This window comes from Fringilla coelebs (assembly GCF_963513975.1).
Source record: "Fringilla coelebs genome assembly, chromosome: Z".
Lineage (NCBI taxonomy): Eukaryota > Metazoa > Chordata > Aves > Passeriformes > Fringillidae > Fringilla > Fringilla coelebs.
In genome coordinates this window covers 71,969,266-71,989,858 of record NC_140031.1, presented here as the reverse complement: position 1 = coordinate 71,989,858, position 20,593 = coordinate 71,969,266, and positions in this window count along the sequence as shown.

Sequence of the window (20,593 nt, the reverse complement as noted above, 5' to 3'; positions counted from 1 at the left end):
GGAGTGGAAAAGGAGAGTTCTTGTATCCCTGATGTGTTTCCAGCCAAATAGTGAGTGATCTTTGGGTTCCTTTCTTTCTGTTTTTCTGCTCAGGACAATGTCAGTGTTGCCCCCGATTCCTCAGGAGGGGAGCCTGTGAACAGAGCTGCAGCAGAGGAAGCTTCCTCTGGCACTGAGGAAGCTTCCTCTGCTGCAGGAGCAGTTCCCAGGGGCCCGAGGAGCCTGGTAAAGGACAGAGCCCACACTGGTTTAGAGAGGTGTGAGATGGCTGCTCTGAGCAGGCTTGGTGCTTCCTGGTGCCTTTCCTTCAAAACCTGCACTGGCACAACCTGCCTGAGCCCTGCCCTCCACGCTTCTGCAGGGGCTCTGACACTGAGTCCTCTGCTGTGGCCAGAGAGCAGGGAATAAAGCTGACCTTGGGGGAGTTGTGTCAGCAACTCGGGTGTCCCAGTAGAAGGACAATTGCTGCCCAAGGGAAAGGTGCACAAGGGCCAATATTGACTGAGCCTTCCCTTTGCTTCCCAGGTGCCGTCTGAGCAACATCTCCAGGAGGGCTGCCCTGCGTGGCAGGGAGAGACAGGGGAGAGCGCATGACCATTACGCAGATAGAATTCCTCTGTTTGTAAATATGTTCATAGATTTCTGTGGTTCTATTTATCAGTGGTTATAAATCCATTTATAAATTAGAGAATTGTGTTTATAGGAGCATATATTGCTAGGTCTGTATAATTGAATGTATATATGTACACCGTAGGAGAAGTGATATATTTTATTATAGATTTAAATTTATAGATTTTCAGAGTTAAATTTTTATTTGTGTAGATTAAAAACAAACCAAAACGTATATATATGAAGTTACATTTATAAATGTGTATAGTTATATAATTAGAGGAATGTGAATGTTTAGATGGATAGATTGATGGATAGATTTCTGTTTGCATAGGGCTAGGCTGCATTGTTACCTCTTTTCCCTCTTGGCTGCCTTTCTCGCCTCTTGCTTTTCCCCCTGTGCCCCCTGGTCCCCTCTCCCTGTGCTGGCTCTGAGCTGACGGCCGGGCCGGGCGGAGCAGCACTTCCAGCCCCGGCTGTCCCTGCAGCGCTGGGAGCTGCCGCTGGCCCCAGGCACTGTGCCCTGAGGAGCTGCTGGAGGACGGTGAGACTGAGGGGGCTGAGGGGGCTGAGGGGGCTGAGGGGGCTGAGGGGGCGGTGGCGCTCAAGGGACGGGGACCCTGAGCTGCTGCTGGGGCTGAGGGCTGTGGGGCAGCCGAGGCCGATGGTGGCACCGAGGTGACAGGGAAGTGGCACAGGCTGAGGGGCTGGCGGGTCTCGGGGGACAGGATGGGTCACAAGAGACTGCGGGGGGTGAGAGGACTGTGAGGGGCTGAAGAAACTGAAGGGGGCTGGGGGTTCAGCGAGAGCATGGCGGGGCTGAGGGGATGGAGGGGCCAGCAGGGAGCACAGAGGGCTCCGGGACTGCAGCTCTGCCAGCCCTTGGAACCAATTCCAGAGCCTCCACTTTTGATACAGCTGCAAGGAAGAAACTTGAGGACAACCGGAGACTGACGGGAGCCAGCAGGGAGAAGCTGAAGGCCAGCAGCAAGAGCAGTGAGCGGGGACCTGCTGCTGCCAGCCTGGAGAGAGCCTGGGTGAGGCCACAGGCCCGGGCAGGCAGGGTGGGGCTGAGGGCGGCGTGGGCTGTGGCCGTGGGCACTGCCCGGCGGGGCAGGAGCGGGCCCTGCCCGTGCTGGGGCTGCTCAGCGCAGCTGCCCCGGCCGGCACAGGGGCTGTCCTTGGGCAAGGCAGCTGTGCCGGCCGGGCCGGGAGCTGTGCGGGCTGTGCCGGGCTGCCGGGGCTGCGCGACGGTCCCGCCGCGGCTGCGCTCACCACAGCCTGGCCCGCTCGGCTGCTTTCTCTTTCTGACCCTCCTGGGGAGGCCCTGAGATTTCCTCTTCCCTGATGGAAGTGCAGCTGCTGCCGAGGGAAACGTCCCCATACTCACTCAGTGTTCCCTTTGCTTGCCAGATGTCCCATCTGCTGTCCCTGTCCGGGAGAGCTGCTCTGCACGGGAGGAGGAGAGCGAGGGAGAGGCTTTGAAGATGGGGCAGCTGGGATCCCTCTGCTTCATGTGGTGTATAAAGATACACGGACTTGCATGCAGGCCATGATAATTACATGGATATTTATATATGTGCTATTTGTATAGCTATATTTGTCTATGTATGTTGTTATATTTATGAATGTACTCGGTATATATGTGCGTATAGATATATACATATAGGGTTCACAGTTACATATTTGTGTAAATATGTATCTAGTTCTTGATGTATTTTGTCATATCTGTGTTTTCCGTCTTCTGTAGGTGTCTATATGTATTGATGTATTTTTCAGTATATTTATTTTTAAATTTGTGTATTGGTATTTGTATTGGTAGATATGCATATTTTTATATTTTTTTTATGTATATTGACCTATTTCTATTTAATGATATTTATACATGTATCTAGATGTATAGCTGTACATTTGTATTTTTGGATGGCTATTTAGATTGCTACAGTGATATTTGTTTATTTATAGATAGTTGTAGTATATATATCTAATTTTATATATATATATTTTACATAATCTGTAATATTTAATCTATATTTACATCTGTAGATTGTTATATATGTATTTTTATATATGTGCATATATGTATGTATTTAATCTGCTTAAAAATGAATGGAGGGTATAGTTGCATAACTCTATTGAATTCTTAGTGTAGGGATAGTTAGAGGGGGGATGCATATTTTTGTATTTCTATATGGGCTCTACGATTGTAGTAATATGTAATAACTTAAGTTATTAAATGCCTAATTAAACTTTGTGTAGAGTGAGTTGTGTATAGTAGAGGCTGGCAATAAATCTAGTTTTGTTAAGTGAACTTGGCTTTTGTATATTTTTACATAGACATGTTGTAATAATCTAATAAATTCCTGGTTTTACCTAAATCGAGATCTGTATAGTTCAGTATTGTCAGTGTGGGTGTAGCAATTTGTAATAAATGACATTTCTCAGCTGAAATTGATTCTCGTGTATTTGTGGATCAGCAGTGCAGCTGTGGCAATCTGCAAGAAATGCCATTTGTCAGCTGCGATGGGTGTTCTGTGATTTGTGCTACCCAAAGCCTTGAGCAGATGGAAATGCTGGAGGATTTTGGCCATGGAAATCTGCGGCCATGCCCAGCACATGCCCCACCTGCACTCAGGCTGGGCAAGGGAAGCGCAGATTTGGGCTGGCAGCAGAGCCACACCTTGGCTCAGAACTCGCTGCAGAGGCTGCTGAGAAAACTCCGGGACTCCACTGAGAGTAGAACTCCAAGCAGGAGCAACCCTGGCAGGAGAAATCATTCACAATGAAAAAAAGAGAGAAAATGTGGCAGAGCAGATGTGGGGATATTCTGTGAGTCTGATAAAATGCTCTGAATCACCACTTCCTGGGCACGTCTTCTGAGAAAATATTTTGTTAAAACCTGATGACCTCCCATGAAATACAGATTGTGCTTTCCCCTTCACTCACCTTGCAGTGAGAGGGGAGACACTCTCTCCTTATCACTGAGAAGTTTGCCCTTCAGCACCTCACATTAAATCAAAGATTATGTACTACCACTTGGCACCATAAATGAAAACAGCCCTGCCCTCGTGGCAGTGTTTGAAAAGTCTTCCCTCCTCCTGTCCCCACGTCTCACAGACAGAACCCTCCCCTGCTGTCCAAACTGTGCCTGAGGTGAGTGAGGGCTCCAGGAGCTCAGGAGGCTGCAAGAGCACCGCACGTGGGAAGGTTTTGCAAAGCTTCCTAAGCACCAGTAAACTCTGGGTTTGCCAGTGTTTCCTGCAATATTGTCCTACTGGAGAATGATCTTGGAGGACACTGTGCCTCCAGCTCACTCAAGTAAAGTTTGTTTTCCTCAAGGCTTGAAGAGAGGAAAATGAGCCCTCTCCTGCAGGGTGTGACACCAGCAACAGAGAACAGCGCCTGATCCTCAGCGCTCCCCATGTGCTGCACAGGCCAAGTACGGCCTCAGAGATGGGTGGCAACTGTGCCATCTGCCAGGACACCTGGGATGATGCGGCTTCTGCTCAGCCCTGTGGCCACCACTTCTGCCGGGGCTGCATCCTGCAGTGGGCACAGATAAATCCTGTGTGCCCACTGTGCAGAAGAGCAATAGAGACTGTCAGGTTTTCTGACAACACGGGCGAGTCTCTGGAGATCATCATCACAGCCCCTGAGCAGCTGCCGGCGGCCACGAGCTCGGCAGGGAGAGCTCCCAGAGGCCAGGACGAGAACAGCCCCCATGCCCCTTGTGGGAACTCAGGACATCCCTCTGGATGTCTGGAGTTGCCGAGACCCCTGCCAGGGGGCTCAGAGACCCTGGCACAAAGCCTAGAAAACCTGGAGCAAATTGCCAGTTTTGCATAAAGACCTGCAAGCTACAGCAGTTTGATTAGTGTCATAATAATATTATCACTGGGTGAAAAAGTAGATTTTGGGATTTTTAGTATGGCGGTTTTGGGGGCAAGACGGAGGCATTTGGGCGTGTCGAGCCTTTCTTCTTCTCTGCCTCTATTTTCTGCTGTGATGTTGGCACTTTTAGATTGGTTTAGAGTAGAAGCTCACTGTCTAGTATAGGTGATAGGTATTGGAAAGTAATTGTAAACATGTTATATGTAGTTTTTAGTATAAAGAGATAACATCACCCTGGGGGGAGTCAGAGTGCCTGGAACTGTCCTGCTGGACAGACCTCGGCAGGGTGGGAGGAAAATTTTTTAAAGATAAGAAATAATAAATACTTCTAAGACCAAAAACGGAAGAACTCCGACTCGTCCTTCAATAGCGCAGGCTGAAGCAGAGATTTTGTACGCATCTCAGGCTCGCAGAACCTTGTGCCCTTCGAGAGGCCCTGTGCCAGCCCATCCCTCTTCTCCTCAGGACACAGCAGCCAGAGCTGTCGGCGGTGTCCTGCCCGAGGTCTGGGCACAGCTTTTCCCTCAGCAGCGGGAACTTCTGGGCCCTGTGCAGACTTGGCTGAGCCAAAGGACAGAGACCGTGTGCCAGGAGACCAGGGAGCCGTGGTGGCTGAGATCAAACTGCCTCTGGCTTGTGCTCTGTGTGCATGGGCCAGGCCAGGAGATCATGATCCAGAATTTGCAGAGCGACCTGGAGGACCAGGCAGGGCCACTGATCCGAGACATCATCAACATCATTGTGAGACACTGCAGCTCAGGGGCCCCGAGGCTGCTGCGCTCCCATGCTGCCGCAGATGAGGATGACAGCCCAGCAGCCAGAAGCACCTCCAGCTCCAGCTCCTCCTGCTCCTCCAGCTCCAGCTCCAGCTCCTCCAGCTCTAGCTCCTCCAGCTTCAAATCCAGCTTCAAATCGGCAGCTGCAGCTCCAGCTCCTCCAGCTCTCAGGTGGGGATTCCAGCCAGCAGCAGCCCTGCAGTCTCCATGGAGGAGGGAGAAGCCATCACAGGAGACCCTGCCCAGCCCAGGGGTCACAGCCACCCCCCAAGTGTCACCATGTCCAGAGGGCAGGAACAGCCCCAGAAGGAGAAGGAGCAGGAGGTGGTGAGCAGCCTGAGCAGGAGGTGGTGATGTTGGCAGGTCCCTCTGCCCAGAGCAGCAGGCCCGGATCCCCAGTCCTTGGCATCCCCCAAAAAGAAAGGCCTCTGACCCCCAGGACTCTGCCTCCACCTGCAAGAGATCCCCCCACCAGCACAACTAAAGGGCCCTTGCAATTTTTTAAGAAAGATGAAATCAATTCTTATTTCCCCCACGCAGTCTCTGGACACTGCTTCCTCAGCCTTCTGGTGCCTTTGCCCTTTGTGCCTGACCATGGCTGGCAGCCATGTCCTGAGGGGCACAGCCCAGGGCCATGTGGGCAGCACCTTTTCCACAGGAAATCTGCTGCAGCCAAACACCTGCAGGCAGCAGGTGCTCAAGGCAGAGTGGGCAGCAGGGAGAGCTGGTCTCGACACAGAATGATCAATGAATGCTCCACTCTGGACCTCTGTGCATGGCCTGCACTCCCTCAAGAGCACTTCCCATTTTGGGATCAGCAGCAGTGCTAGAACTGGGCATTCAGCTGCAACATCCCAATCTTTGAAAAACCCAACCTTGTCCTCAGCCAGGCTTCCACCTCTTGCCCACTTGGTCAATTTCCATGAACTGTCCCACAATGAAGCAGAGGCCCTAACTCTCTGCTTGGGGCCTGGCTGCACTGCTCCAGACACATTTTTATTTACTCCAACACTTCTGTAGCTTGAATGATATGAAGGGGCTTTTGGTTGGTCAGCAGTGAAGTGTCAGACTGCCCCTGGCTGGCACAGTGGCCTTCCCATTCTTCAGGATTCAGGCAGGGAGGACAACTCAGCAAAGGCAGGAGGAGAAAAGTCAAGATGCACCCCCGGGGCACCATTTGTGTATTTGCAGATTTCCCTTCTTCAGGGGCCCCCATGCTGTCATTTGGAGTGTGTGCTTGTCACCTCAGGAGTGCTCCCAGCATGGAGGCCTGGCCTTGTCATTGTGCAAATGAAAGAACTGCTGCTGAAACAAAAGGCAGAGAGAATTCCTTCCTGGGTTTGGAGCCCCCCTAGACAGGAGCCATTCTACAGAGCAAGCAAAGCTGAGCAGTCCCACAGCCCTAAACACAGGCGCTAAGTGTCCTTGTGCCCATCACCCTCGATCCAGCAGGGCTGCAGAGAGGACAAACTCTGACCTTTAAACCAAAAGGAACAAAACCTTGTACAGGGCCTGGCCTGGAAGGCCTGGATGTGATGGCCTCTCCCAGGGAGAGAGATGAGAGGCCCAGTGAATAGAGACCAGGACTGTTCCCAGGAAACCATGGCGAGGTGTCAGGAGCAGGGATTAGAGACAGGACCAAGGACACCTGTGATGCAGGTGGCTGAGGGACAGCATCACAGAGAAATAGAAATTGAAAGTAGGAAACAGTATTTCCTTTGTTCTCCTAACATGTGCCTGCAGGGATGGAAGGCCTGCTGTGTCATCAAGGGTGGAGGAGTCTGAAGTGCAGATGGTGACACCACTGAGCACTGCATTGTGACCTCACATTCCCTCAATGCTTGTCTTGGGATTCCAAGGACTTGGAATGCCTTTTGTGCTGTCACAGGCAGTGGCAGCTGGTGTCAGAGAGCAGTGGGTGTGACATCACAGGGGGATGGATTGTGACATCGTGCCCCTCACTGCTTCCATTCAGACACTGGCAGGGCCACTCTGGCTCCAACCCGAACTCTACTGAGCGAGCGGGCAAGGCCGAGAGGATCAAGCCAGGCCTCTCTGGTGCTGGGCAGAGCCTGTTCCTGGCAGATCTCGGTGCCAGTCCCGGAGCCATCGCTCCTGCTATGGCCACAGAGACAGACGGCGACTGCCCCATCTGCCGGGACTCTCGGAAGGACGTGACTTCTGCTCTGCCCTGTCACCACCGCTTCTGCCTGGGCTGCATCCTGCGGTGGGCACACAGAAATCCCTCGTGCCCACTCTGCAGGACACCGATAGAGACCGTCAGGCTTTCTGAGCACGCGGACGAGCATCTGGACACAGCCAGCACCGCCCCCGAGCAGCTGCCGGCGGCCCCCGGCCAGGCAGGGAGAGCTCCCGGCCGCCGGGACGAGAACAGCCCCCAGGGCCCTGTGGCGTCCTGTCCAGCTGCTCCACAGGGGACACTGTCTCCAGCCGAGCAGGGCCCCTCAGGGCCGGAGTTCCCGGGCGGCCTCCTGCCCGAGGTGTGGGCCGGACTTTTCCGTGGACAGCCGCGGCTGCTGGAGCCCGTGCGGCCCTGGCTGCGCCGGAGGCTGGAGGGGATATTCCGGCGCTGGTGGTGGCTGGTTGAGGCCGCAGAGAGCTCCATCCTGCACGACCTGTGCCTCAAGGGGCTGAACGCCGAGGCCTTGGTCCAGGGGCTGCAGCCCGTCCTCGAGCAGCACACGGCCCCACTGGTGCACGGCATCATCAGCATCATCGTGGGCCAGTGCAGCGAGGAGGCCCAGAGGCTGCTGCGCTCAGGTGCCATCAGGGACGAGAACAACGGCCCTGTGGCCAGTGCCAGCTCCAGCTCCAGCAGCTCCAGCAGCTCCCAGACCAGCAGCTTGTGCAGGGGGGCTCCTGCCCATGGCCCCAAACTCTCTGATGTGGAGGAGGAAGCTGGCACATCGCAGGCTGCCTTCCCTGGGAGTCCCAGCCAGCCCCCACCGGTTCCTGGCCCAATGGAGTGGGACTGGCCTCAGGAGGAGCCACGGCAGGAGGTGGTGACAGGGGCAGATCCCTCTGCCCAGGTCAGCAGCTTCAGCCCCTCCACCCCTGTCCTGGGCTGGGACCAATTGCCATGGGGACCCTTGCACCCCGTTAAGAGAAGGGTCCCCAGCCCCCAGGATTCATCTCAACCCTGCAAGAGGCCAAACCACTGGCAACTCTAGTAGGGCTCTCACAAATCTTCATTGAAGGAAAAGGAAATAAATTGTTATTTCCCTCACACAGTCTTTGAGCAATGCTTTCTCCCTGCAGGGCAGGAGTGACGCGAGTGCCGGGTCAGCTTGTAGCTTGCCCCTTCCCGGACCGTGCCGAGAGCGGCCGCCCCTCGCCTGGATTGGCCCAGGTGTTGGTATAGCAGGGCTGCTGTAAAGCTGCAGCAGTGAGGCTGCTCCCCCAAAGCACTAGCTGTATCTACACCAAGGATTGGGACAAAGAACAGAGAAGGGTCTTTCATATGGCTTCTCAAAGAGGCTTCTTCCAGGAGAAGGCTCAGGGAGGCAAAAACACAGAACAAAGCTGTGCACCAACTTATACAAGGGGAAGTTACAAACTTTGTCCAGTTTTAAGGAATCTGGGGAGGAGCATAAGGTGGGGAATACAATGCTCAAACCCCAATAGGGAATAATTGGGGAGGAGAACAGTTTGAATGAACCAATTGGGTCTCAGGGGATACAAGACTGACAGGGAAGGATCTGGTAGGAAAGGTGGGGTTACACCGACAGACCAGGGAGGAGGGCAGGGTTACAGGGATGGGCATAGAAGGGCCTGGAACAAAGGGCAGTTCTTTGGGGAGATGGACAAGGGAGGTGGGAGGATAGGATTCAGGGACAAACCATCTGCATCAGAACCAACCATGATAAACTTATAGAAGAAAAACACACCACCACACAGGAGAAGCCAAAGGCAGAACGGACAGCTCAGGCAGCTGGTCTCCACACAGGACCATGCCCTCAGCTCAGGGTGGGCTTAAAGATCATTTTAATGGTCATACAATGCTTGATGAGGGCAAATATGCATTAAATGGAGTAGGTGGATCGGGAAGTCTGTACCTTCTTACTATCTCAGCCAAAGGGGAAAGGAAGAGGGCAAGATGCAGTTGGGAGTTTAGGATAAAAGAGAGACTGTGACCCCCAAAACCTCAAGAGACACCCCACAGGGGCCCAGTGGATTCTGTCCCTTTTTTCATATCCTTACTGTTCTATTGACTTTGGCGTTGCCATGTTGTTTTCCCTCACATCTCCTCACTTCCTCTTCTCTGACTAGAAGAAAAACTGCTCCTCCTAGGTACCATTGCCAAAAATTTCCACTAATTCAAAGGTTCCTTCAGGATCTCGCAGTGCCAAAATGTCGATCTCATCTAGGTTCTGCTCCGGGGAGTCGCTCATCGCGTTTCCGTTGCTGGCCAGGCTCCCCCACCACCATCGCGCAGGTAGTGGCGGCCTCTGCGATGCTGGCACTATTTAACGCCTCTCTTCATGTGGATGCTGGGAAGGAAAAGCTGCCACTGTCACACCTGCCCTTCTGTCCACAGCGTGGCTGGCTAGGAGCAGCCAGGCAGACAAGGCTTGCCGCAGGTTGTGCCGGGATGGCAGCAGCCATGGCAGCGCATTGTAGCATTCAGCAATGTCTACTTGAATTATCTAAAGTTTTCAATCCAGAATCCCAAGCTTATGAAGTGTGATTCCTCATTTACTTTCCTATATTCAAAACTGATTATTCAGATCTACTCATGAGACTGTTCTCAAGATCTTATGAAGACATGGAATGGTTTGGAAAGCAAATTAAGAAACAAGGTGGAAAAAAAATTTACAGGGCCATAGAAAAAATGCTAAGGGGTGAAAAGGGCAATTGTGTTTTTATTGCACCATTAGTAGCTATAACTTGCAATTGCTGTGGGGTACTTAGTAGTTTATTCAGGTTGACAAATTGAGTCAGAAGTTTATTTCTTCATTCCTGAAGCTGTACACTTGAAATTCTTCAAGTTCTTACATCCCCAGTGAGTCCTGTATGCAAAAGAATTGAAAACATGTTCTTATCAGAAAGGAAAAATGGGTTTAAGCATCATTGCAAGCATTTTATAGATTCATAAATTCTCAAAATACTAGAGACAATTTTAATCTTTTGCTCCTCTGCTTATTGTTGTCTTATTTGACATTCTGTTAGTACTTGTAACCTACATTTATCCTATATCTCTGCAGTGCAATAATACAGCAAATAATTACCTAAGGGAGGAAAAGAGTCTATTCCTCACTGTCTTGCATAAGGATGAAAATGGAACATTTCAGAGACTTCAACAACTCATTTCTCTTAATAATACCCCCCCCCCAAAAAAAAAAAAAAAAAACCAAAAAACCAGCAAGGTTTAAACACTCCACAAATTCTAGCTGAAGTAAGAAGCTCACAAAGGGCACTAAGCTACAGAGACACATGCACACAATCACCTCATCTCAGAAAATGAGCCTGCTTTTCACCACCCAGTTCATAGACCCAAACTCCTTCCCCAGCCCCACATGAAAGCAGTGTCAAGGCACAGGAACGGGGAGATGTCCCGGGGTGCAGAGATAGTGCTGCCATAGCGCCGGCTCAAGCACTCTGAAGTTAAGCTGTTGTTGTCAGCTAGATTTGTGAAACCTGTTACTGCTAGGATTCATGCTCCTGGCTGCATCTTTCACAACAGCCACTTCAGTGCAGGACCTGGTGTAGTGAAAAGTTCTGGAGTTCTGTTTCCTGTCTCGTAAATTCCTATTTCTCCTCTTCTTTAAGACACCTACAGCTTGAGACACCTCAGGAGGCAACACTAAATTGCAACCAGTTCCCAAAGTGAGCTTGTAAGTTATGCTGTATGTTTACATTATGTACAATGGGGATTTCAAAACTCTAAACTGTATTTTTCCAGTTAAAAATGCCTGTCAATTAAAAAGCTGAAACTTGGCCAGTTTTAACTACAGAGGAGAATACCCTCCGTCCCAGACCACCATCCAAACACACCCTTGCTTGTGTACAGCTCTTGTACCTTTTGGGTATCTTGACTGCAGAATTAAAACATCCAACAACAGGGGTACGAATACAAATGCTTATGTCAACAACTAACAAATGGAAGCAATTAGGAAATTGTTGGGGTTTTTTAATTTTATAGGAAGAATTAACAGAGCAGTAGTAGAAATCGCCTTTCTACAGAAGCAGCTCTCACAACTACAAGTAGTTACTGGCTGTGAAATCGAGTTGTTACATGCCTCTCTAATAGCATGTGGAACTGCTATAGGAAAATATCACAGACATGTTTGCTTCTCTGTTTCTTTCAGTTCCAAAGAGAGTCATAAAACCTGTCTGGCTCCCTGGGTAGCTATGTTAACACTAAAAACACTGAGCAGCAGAAATGATTGCACTACAATCTTCCACAGAGGAGGGCAATCATACAGATCAGTGTATGGTCAAATTGCCCCCTAATTCTCATCATTTCTATCTACTCTGGATACCCTTTCTTTGCATTTCTGTTTCTCAGTCATCACAGAACTGAGAGCTGCAAGAAAAAGAGAAAGAAACATGACTAGTCCTTGGATAAGGGAAATACTGGACTCTCGGGAACTAAGAATAGTTGCTAGCATTTATATCAGGCTTTTTTTTTACTCTCTACCAGTGTCCATTTCAGGCATCCTGTTAGCGTGACTTAGGAGTTTGCAGCTAAATACAGTGGGTGCAATTTGAGAGGCCTACAAGAAAAAACCTTACCAGACTTTTTTTCCCCCCAAGTGACAGGTGCAAATTTCAAAATGAAAGGGCCTCCAGAAATTTAAAATTTTCTGATTTTAGAAAAATATAGTATTAGCATCAGATTCCAAGGAGATAGAAATACAGAAGCAGCAAGGAAAGGCTCCCAGAAATGTTTTCTGGCCTGAAGAGACAAGCTAGCCATAGGAACAGGAGAGAGCCGCTTCTTTTCAAAGGTGTACATTACTGAATGCAAGATCCATTGGCCCTTTCAGCTTCTGTTTTTAACAAAAAGTAAGATATTAACTTGTGTTTATGAAGACTGTAATCAGACTTCACTGTTTCTGAGACAGCTTCTTAACAAATAATGAAGAAACCACATTACATGTTAGTAAACACAGCATTTAGAATAGCAACTAAATAGTCCTCTCGTTCAATTCTTCATAAATTGTGATCAAGTCCATGAAATGCAGCACCTAAACCAGTTAAATCCCACCTACACCTCAGACATCCACCTATACCTGCTTGTATAACTAATATTTTCCACTCCACTCCTATCCCTTCTCTCACCACAGTCCTCAAGCCCTCAGCCAAGCACAAGCCAACTTCTCACCTCAGCTGTGGGTCCCTGACTGCTGGGAGAACAGGTCTGAAGTGCAGATCTGAACACCCCCCACTCCTCACTAAAAAAAAAAAAAAAAAAAAAAATTATAACTTTTCTAAATAATCTGAGACTAGTAAAAGATCAGGACATGGAGAGACTTGTTTATTCCCCTTTAATAAGGGAATAAATCAAGATAAAGTTTATATCCTTCTCTGTGAAGGGAAAATAGGGGGGTTTTTTGGAAGCAGAAGCATGTTTTATCAGCCTGGTTTCCTTCCTCGTTTGTCCCTGCTCCCCAGGAGGCCATTCACTAGGCATATATATAAATATCAATGTCTGGAAACACATCTACATGAGTGCATGACTTGCACTGGAGCAATTTTTAAAGCATAGTTTTTATTGCACAAAGATGCAGAAGTCTGTTCTAGAAGAGGCACATCTTATGGAGCTGTAGGAACCCTGCCAGCACATCTGCTGCCAAAGCAACAATTCCAGCTCTGCAGTGGCTTAAGCGGGCTGAGATGGAAGTCTTTCTTCATCAATGCATAAACCACAACAAAGTAATGGTGACAACTGAAGGTTTGGGAAGCAGGTTTGCGTGCAGAGGGCACACAGAAGCACAACATGTCTGCCTACAGTACACCTACAATTTCTACACGATCATTATCGCAGCTCGGGTCACTAAGCAAGCTGACAGTGTATGACAGGTTATCCGGCCTGCATAGAAAGTCACAGAAAGAAGAAGAGAGGGAGAAAACACAGAAGAGTACAATGCAAAAGAAATTGAAGTGTGGCAAGGATTGAGGATTAAGGGACAGAAATAAGAGAGCATACCCTTTAACTGTAAAGTCCTGACAGGAAACTGCAAGTGCTTGCATAAATGAGTTCACCACCCAGACTTGCATGCCACATTACCATTATTTTCATAATTTTGCTTCCTGGCCAAGCTGCCAGGTCTCCAGTACCAGTCCTACCTCCCCTCCAGCAGTCTGCCTCTGGGCAGAGAGTTGAAAATAGATCAGGGATTACCTTTTACACTATAAGCATTCAAGACAGCCAAAGAGCTTTGAGAAAAAAGGCCATACTGAGTGCCCAGGACAAAGAGATTTTAAGAAATTGGAAAAAGGAAGCATTGATCGAGGGTCACAGTTATGTTGAGGTTTAGCCTTTCAAAGGTTTGTTGCTTTTCTACTGAAAGCTGCAGGTGAGAAAGCTTAGCAAAAAAGGGAAGAGGAAGCCATGTCAACAAACCCATAGTTGTCTACAAGGACACAAGCAGATTTCATCTTCACCAGGCTGAAGAGAGTAGTTTTATTATTAGAAAAAACAAAAGCAAAACCACCCCAAGTTACATATACATTCTGCCACTACACTGAGACATTATGACAATAAAGATGTACTCTAAAACTGCAGTAAATTAGTGAGTTAGGAACAACAAACAGGGCACATGTTAATAGTATCCATATCTATCTTTGGAAAGATGAGCAATTACAGTCTGCATCCCAGCTCATGCTCAGTATTTACTACAATCTCAAATAACAATAAAGTCAAGCACAACAGATGACTGGTGCTCCTGCCTTGTGCTTTCCAAACACAGCCAAGGCTGGCAGCAGTCACGGCTCCGTTCTCCTGAGCCCACCCCGCACTGCAGCTCTTCCAGCCACACCAGCACGTGACGGGCTGCAGGGGCACGGCCCGTGCCTGAGCCTGGCACCAAAGCACATTTGCCCTCAGGTAATGGTAGCTCTGTGCTCTTCCACAGCTTCTCCACCTTCTCGAGGGACGAAGCAAACCCCACCACAGCTACAAAAGCCGGTGCTTTGCAAAGTTTCCCCTTACCAGCTTGGAAGAACCAACTTGGGCAGCCTCCGCAGAGTGTCCGTCCCGGAGCGCCAGCCGCAGCTGCCCCTGCTCTCCTCTCATCAGATCCAGGTGACACACACCTACAGCCATTTAAAAGAGTCATTCCCAACCTGAGAGCGAGTTGGGCCTAAGTAGTGAAAAGTGATGATCATTAAAGTCACCTGAGTAAGAGCTGGGGTGCCTTAGCTCCCTGCTTTGGACAGGCCCATTGGGTCTCCTTGTGCAGTGGGGCAGTCGCTGCCCCGGCACTGGCAGGGGCTGGGGGGCAGCTGGGAGCCTTTCCCAGCACATGGCAGCTTCTGCAGCTCTGGTAGCTGGGGCATGTCCTCTGTCTTCTGGAAACCTGGCGCCACAGCAAGGATTCTCAGGTAGCCTCGGGCTGGCATCTCTGATGTTTTTTGCAGTTTGTTTGTCTTGGGTCTGAGAGCAACAAAAGGGCTTTTTTACCCCTGCTGCCAGTATGGCAGAAACTGCTCAGGCCACTTTTCCCTGCAGTCCTGCCCTGGCCAGAGACCTGCAATCTGTAATTATTATTTGAAGTACTCTCACTAGCGTTGTCTATTGACAACATTTCCATACAAAGAGGACTGGGTTGGGTTGTTTTCCAATAAGCTCAGGTGCCCGCATAACAGAGATTTCTTTCTAAATTTTTCACTAAAAATTTTACTGTGAAGTCATTCAGGAGAAGTTTACCCATCTTCACCTCCACCAAGACATGCCCCCCGCCCACTTTGGTGATAACCATGAACACAGCAAAAAGCTTCATAAAATGTAGTCTCAATTGCCCAGGATGACTGGCCAAGCACACTTAGAACTGGTCGAAGCCTGTGCCCTTGAGTCTCTGCTTTTGTCACACAGGACGCTCACTCAAGATAGAAATGTTTCTCTTCTACCAGCTCAGCTTCTGCGCTACCCGCACGTTCAAAGTGACGCTTCTTGTTAGTTCAAAAACAATATTGCTGCCTCCAAGCAAGAACGTGCAGGCCAGAAAGATCAATCTATGTAAAAAGCACGTTCACTCTCCTGTGAAAATTTAGAAAGTTTAATAAGGGACAATAGAAGACAAGGACCACAGAGCAAAGGTTATTACAGCTGGGTGCATCTGGGCACTCAGCCAAGAGCACACTGTCATCTTCGGGGATACCCCTTAAATACCTTTCCATTACATCAGATTGTTGCATATTCATAGACCCTTATGCATAAAAAACTTTTCCCCCAAACTACTTTACATGGTCAAAGAATACTTTAGCATGGCTCCTCCTTGGGTCCTTCTTTTTAGAGCATGCTTATTCCTGGTTGTGGTTTTAGTCCATTCTTATCATCTCCAGTTTTCGGGCCTTGGTCCACACTGTCTTCAGACAGTGAGTGCTGACTGTTGGCACATCTGTAGCAGGTGTTTTCTTCCTGTGTTCATTGGATGTTATTCCATTTAAGCAGGAATTTCAACACAAGCGTATCAGCTATTTCACTACTATGCCTAAGCTTAATTAACAACAAAAATAAAAACTCTATCTTTAGAACAGAGTGACTTTACCATCACACATATAGAATCCATTTTAATATTTGTGAAAAGCCAATATTATAATATTACAATATGATATTATGTATATAACAATCTATTAGTAATATTACTGAAAGAAGGAACACTTTTCAAAATACCTACTGGCTTTGGTAACTGCTAAAGGTAATGTAGATTTGGCTGTATTACCGTTTATTCATCTTGCTGTTCCACAGAAATCTTCGATATTTTAGTGTGTATATCTGCAATTCTGACATTTTTGAAATGAAAGCAAGACGAGCAATGGGCTAAATTCAGATACCTGAATTTACATATCAACATTTGCAGAGGTAAATCAAAGACACAAGGAGAGCTTTCCTATGGAAAGAGTGCAAGAGTAAATTAAAATATGTATTGATAGGAATAATCAACACAATAGAAATGAAGAGCATCTGCACCATAAGAGAGAGTGTATAAAATCACACTCGGCATTGAGAGAATGTACTTTGTATTTCTTCACAGCCTTCTCCCAGGCATGGCCCTCTACCGAGGACTAAAGGAAACACAGGGAATCAAAGGAAGACAGCTGCACCTGCCTTGCCGGGGGCTCCTGGGGAAGCAGTTTCCTTGGGAATCAAGCCCCTCTCTTTCAAGGGCATTTCCCCAAATGCGTCCATGTCCTGGGGAACACCAACACACCCTTAAGAAACCCTGGCAAGGCTGAATTGCTTGTGCTCCTTGCAGCACAGGCACTCCAGCTCGAGCTCATCATCCTCTCCCCGAGTCTGTTTGCTTGCGTCGCTTCGGGCGTGCAGCCCCGGGACCCTCGAACGCCAGCTGCCCGCTGCCTCGGCACGTGCCTGAGCTCCTGCCCGCGCTCAGGGCAGCAAAACCAGGCGGTTCCCAGCCAGGGAGCGGAGCCCTGTTCCCGCAGGAGGCTCTCGTCAGCCCCTTCCAGGACGCTCCGCCGTGCACGCTGCACCTCTCCTGCCCGCACAGAAGGCGCTTGGGACCGCAGAGCACAAGCTGGCCGGCTCTGGGCCCAGCACACCCCAAAGAGAGGGGCAGGAAGACGCAGCGGCTCTTTCGCAGCCGTGCCCAAGAGAGATTGGAAAGGTCCCCTCCCTCTGCTCTCACTTGGTTGGGTTTCTGACTGGGCCTGAGGCAGGGGCTGCGATTCCTCACTTGTGGGGAGACCAGAGCTGCCAGAACCACACCGAGCCTGCAGGCACTGCCTGACAGCGCTGTGGCCACTGGGACGCTCCTGCCTCTGAGTCTCAGCCACTCCCCTGTTCCTGCTGCAGCTGCAGCTTTTGGGCAACCCCAAAGCTCACTGTTAGGCCACGATGGTCTCTGGTTCTGCCCTCTTCCTGTCCCTGTGCAAGGATGGAGCATTGCTGTGCTTTCAGGAAGCTCTTTGTGAAAAACTTGCAGCATTGCAAGCTCCTCTGCCCTGCACAGATGCTTGCCAGGGAATCCCTCACAGCTGGGCTCAGAGCATACTCAAGCTGGCTCTCTTAAAAAACCAGGCTCCGTGTTCCCTTCAGCGTACTAAGCACGACCTTCAACTCCGTGCTGCTGTGCCACTGAACCAGCAGGACAGGGACCTTTGCAGCCTGAGCTGCCCTTGTTACTCTCTGCCCGTGCACAGAACACAGTGGGAAAGAGAACGGCAGCAGGGCCTTGCGTGTCCCTGTGTCCTAGGGTGATGTCATGATGCTTGTATCCCCATCTGTGTGTTGTGTTCATGCTGGATATTATGTTCTGTGCCTTCAAGACTGGCTCTGAAGAGTGAATGCTTTGTTTTGGTTTTGCTATCAGCCGCTCCCCCACGGCTGGCGGGACACACAGACGGGGCTGTACATGGTGCGGTTTTTGCTTGGCTTTTCACTTTACTCTTGCTCTTGCTTCTGCTTGTCTCTTGCTTTTTGCTTCTTCTCATTAGTTAGTTTAGCCAAGCAGGCCAAATTTTCCCTGGACTGTTTCTCCTTTCCCTTTTCTGGACCTACCCGAACCTGCTCCGCACTGGGACCTGGGAAAAACGGAGAGTTTGCACTCTGCGGCCTGCAGCAGCTAGCCCAGCGCTGGAGGGACTGATAACAGAGGAGCCAGCCCAAAGAGAGACTTTCTGAATTTGTCATCTTTCTCAGAGTGGTGAAAGAGCGGTGTCATCCGCTATTATTCATTTTGTGTGCTGGGGGGTGCTTGGCCTGTTAATGAAACAGGTTCTTTCAACTACTCTCCAAGGAATCCTTCCCGAACTGGTTGGGGGGAGGGCCTGTGTGGGTTTTCTTTCTGGAGAGACCCCCTTTTGCAGGTTTTCTCCCAAATTTGCCCTCAACCAGGACACCCAGGGCTCAGGATTTGTGCCGCTTCAGCTCCACGGACATGTGGATAAAGTGAAAAAGACAAATTGTTTATTAAGGGAAGGCAAAAGCAAAGGGGTGAACTGGGAGGCAAAAAAGGGCATGGGCACGGCCTGGGGACTGCAGGGAAGGAGAGAGGGAGGCAGCTGCCAACAGGGAGGGAGATGACAGGAGCTCCTGGAGCTTCCCACAGGCTCAGCTGTGAGCAACAAGAGCTGTGCCTGGAGCTCCAGCTGGACGCCTCTGCTCTGCAGGTGGTTTCATCTTCAGTTGGAACTGGGGGTTGCCAAAGGACACGGGTTCTTCTGATCCAGCTAACGAAGTTCGGCAGATCTTGTGTCGAACTTCAGCTGGATAAACTGGCTCATGAAGGAGGGGCACTCGTGTTCCTTCAGGGCTTGAAGGGCTGGAAAAAAGAGGAACAGAGCCAAGGTCAGAGGCCAGATTGAGGGAATCCAGGGAAACACTGCTGTCAGGGCCATCCCAGCCGGCTCTCGCCATGGCCAGAAGGGAGCTGGAGACAAGGGCTTCAGCCTCGGCTCCCCAACATGCCCCTGAAAGCTCTCTGGGCTCTGCCCTCAGCTCCCCTGGTCCGCAGAGGGAGCAGAGCCCTGCGCAGCCCGGGCAGGGATTGTAGCTGCGGGGCCGGGATTTGCAGCTGCCCTCACTCACCCTCACTGAGGACCTGGCGCTCCTCCTTCTGCCCCATGGTGAGCACTCCGGCAACCCCTGGCAAGACAGAGCCCGTGGCGGCCCCAGGCGGCACAGCTGCCCGACACGGGCGCTGCCAGCCCCGTGGCCGCACGCCCTCCTGGCCGGGCAGAGCTGCCGCCGGGGCCCTGCCGCACGCTGCCGCCCGAGGGCACGGCTGCGGGAGGGCGGCGGCAGCGCCGAGGGCGGGCGGGGCTCCAGCGGGCGCGGCTGTGGCTGCCGGGGCAGCAGCCGGGCCGGGGACAGGGAGGGACGCCGGGCTCGTGGCTCACCGATGAACCTGACGGCCGCCTGTCGCAGGCGCTTCTGTGGGCTCTGCAGGTACGGCAGGGCCCAGCGCAGGTGCTCGGCCGCTCGGCTCTCGTCCTCCAGCAGCTGCGGGCAACGCCGGGAGGGAAGGCTCGGCGCGGGCTCTGCCCCTCGGCCGGCCGCTCCCTGCGCCCGGCAGCGGCCGAGCCGGCCCGCACAGCCCAGGGCAGGGAGCGGGGTGTGGGGCGCAGGCTGGCGGCGCCGGGTGCGGCGCTGGGCAGGGGCACGGCTGCCGCCCCCCCGCACTGAGCACCGGGGGCAGGGGGCTTCTCCAGCCTGCGCCTGCGGCTTCCAGGCTCTCCTTACCAGGCGCTCGGCAAACTTCATTCGCTGCTCCTTCATCAGCAGCTCCTCGAGGTCCCTCCTTCTCCGGAAGCGGGCCGCACAAAGCAGGGCTTCGAAAGAGGCCTGCAGAGCAGCAGAGAGCCGGCGGTGGCACCAGAGCCCAGGGCACCAGAGCCCAGGCCATCCCTGTGCCAAGGCCAGCAAGGGCTGGAGCCCAGCAGCTGGCAGGGCAGGAGGCAGCCCAGCCCCTTCCCAGGGATGCAGCAGCATCCCACAAAAACTCACCTTTGCCACACGCCGGTTCTCATTGTGCCAGTGCAAGAAGAGAGGGAGCAGGCTCTGGCTCACGATTCTCGTGAGAGGCTTTTCGCCCTCTTGCACTACCAGCTCCATCACCTTGCAGAAGAGCTTCATGGAGAGCAGCTGCACATGGCTGTTGTCCTGGAGGAAAGGAAAAGACCTTGGCACCAACTTCTCCAGGCCCATCCGGCCAGAGGCCCAAAACCGCACAAAGCACAGAATTTCTGGGCAGCATTTAGTGCCCGTGGCTGGATGCACAGAGCCTTACATTCTCAAAGTGTGGCAGGAGCGGCTCGGCCAGCTTCAGGGCGGTGACGCTGGGTATCTTGAGGTCTTTCTCCTGGAGCATATGTGTGAGCACAGAGAGGATCATACCAACCATCTCCGCTTCTGGATCGGCCAGCTGCTCCAAGAGGTGTTGATACAGGCCGCGTATTCCTCCTCCCTGTGTGCAAGACCAGGCCGTGCTGTGAAGCCGAGGACAGCTGCAGCACCAACAGCTGCTTGGGGCACTTGGGCAGCTGACGTGGGAGGCAGGAGAGCTGGGAGCAGCTGCCTCTGCTGCCAAAGGCCAGCCAAGCCCAAAGGTGCGCGTTCCCCAGCCCCACGCTGCCGGCGCGGCTTCAGCCACTGCCCCTTCTCACCA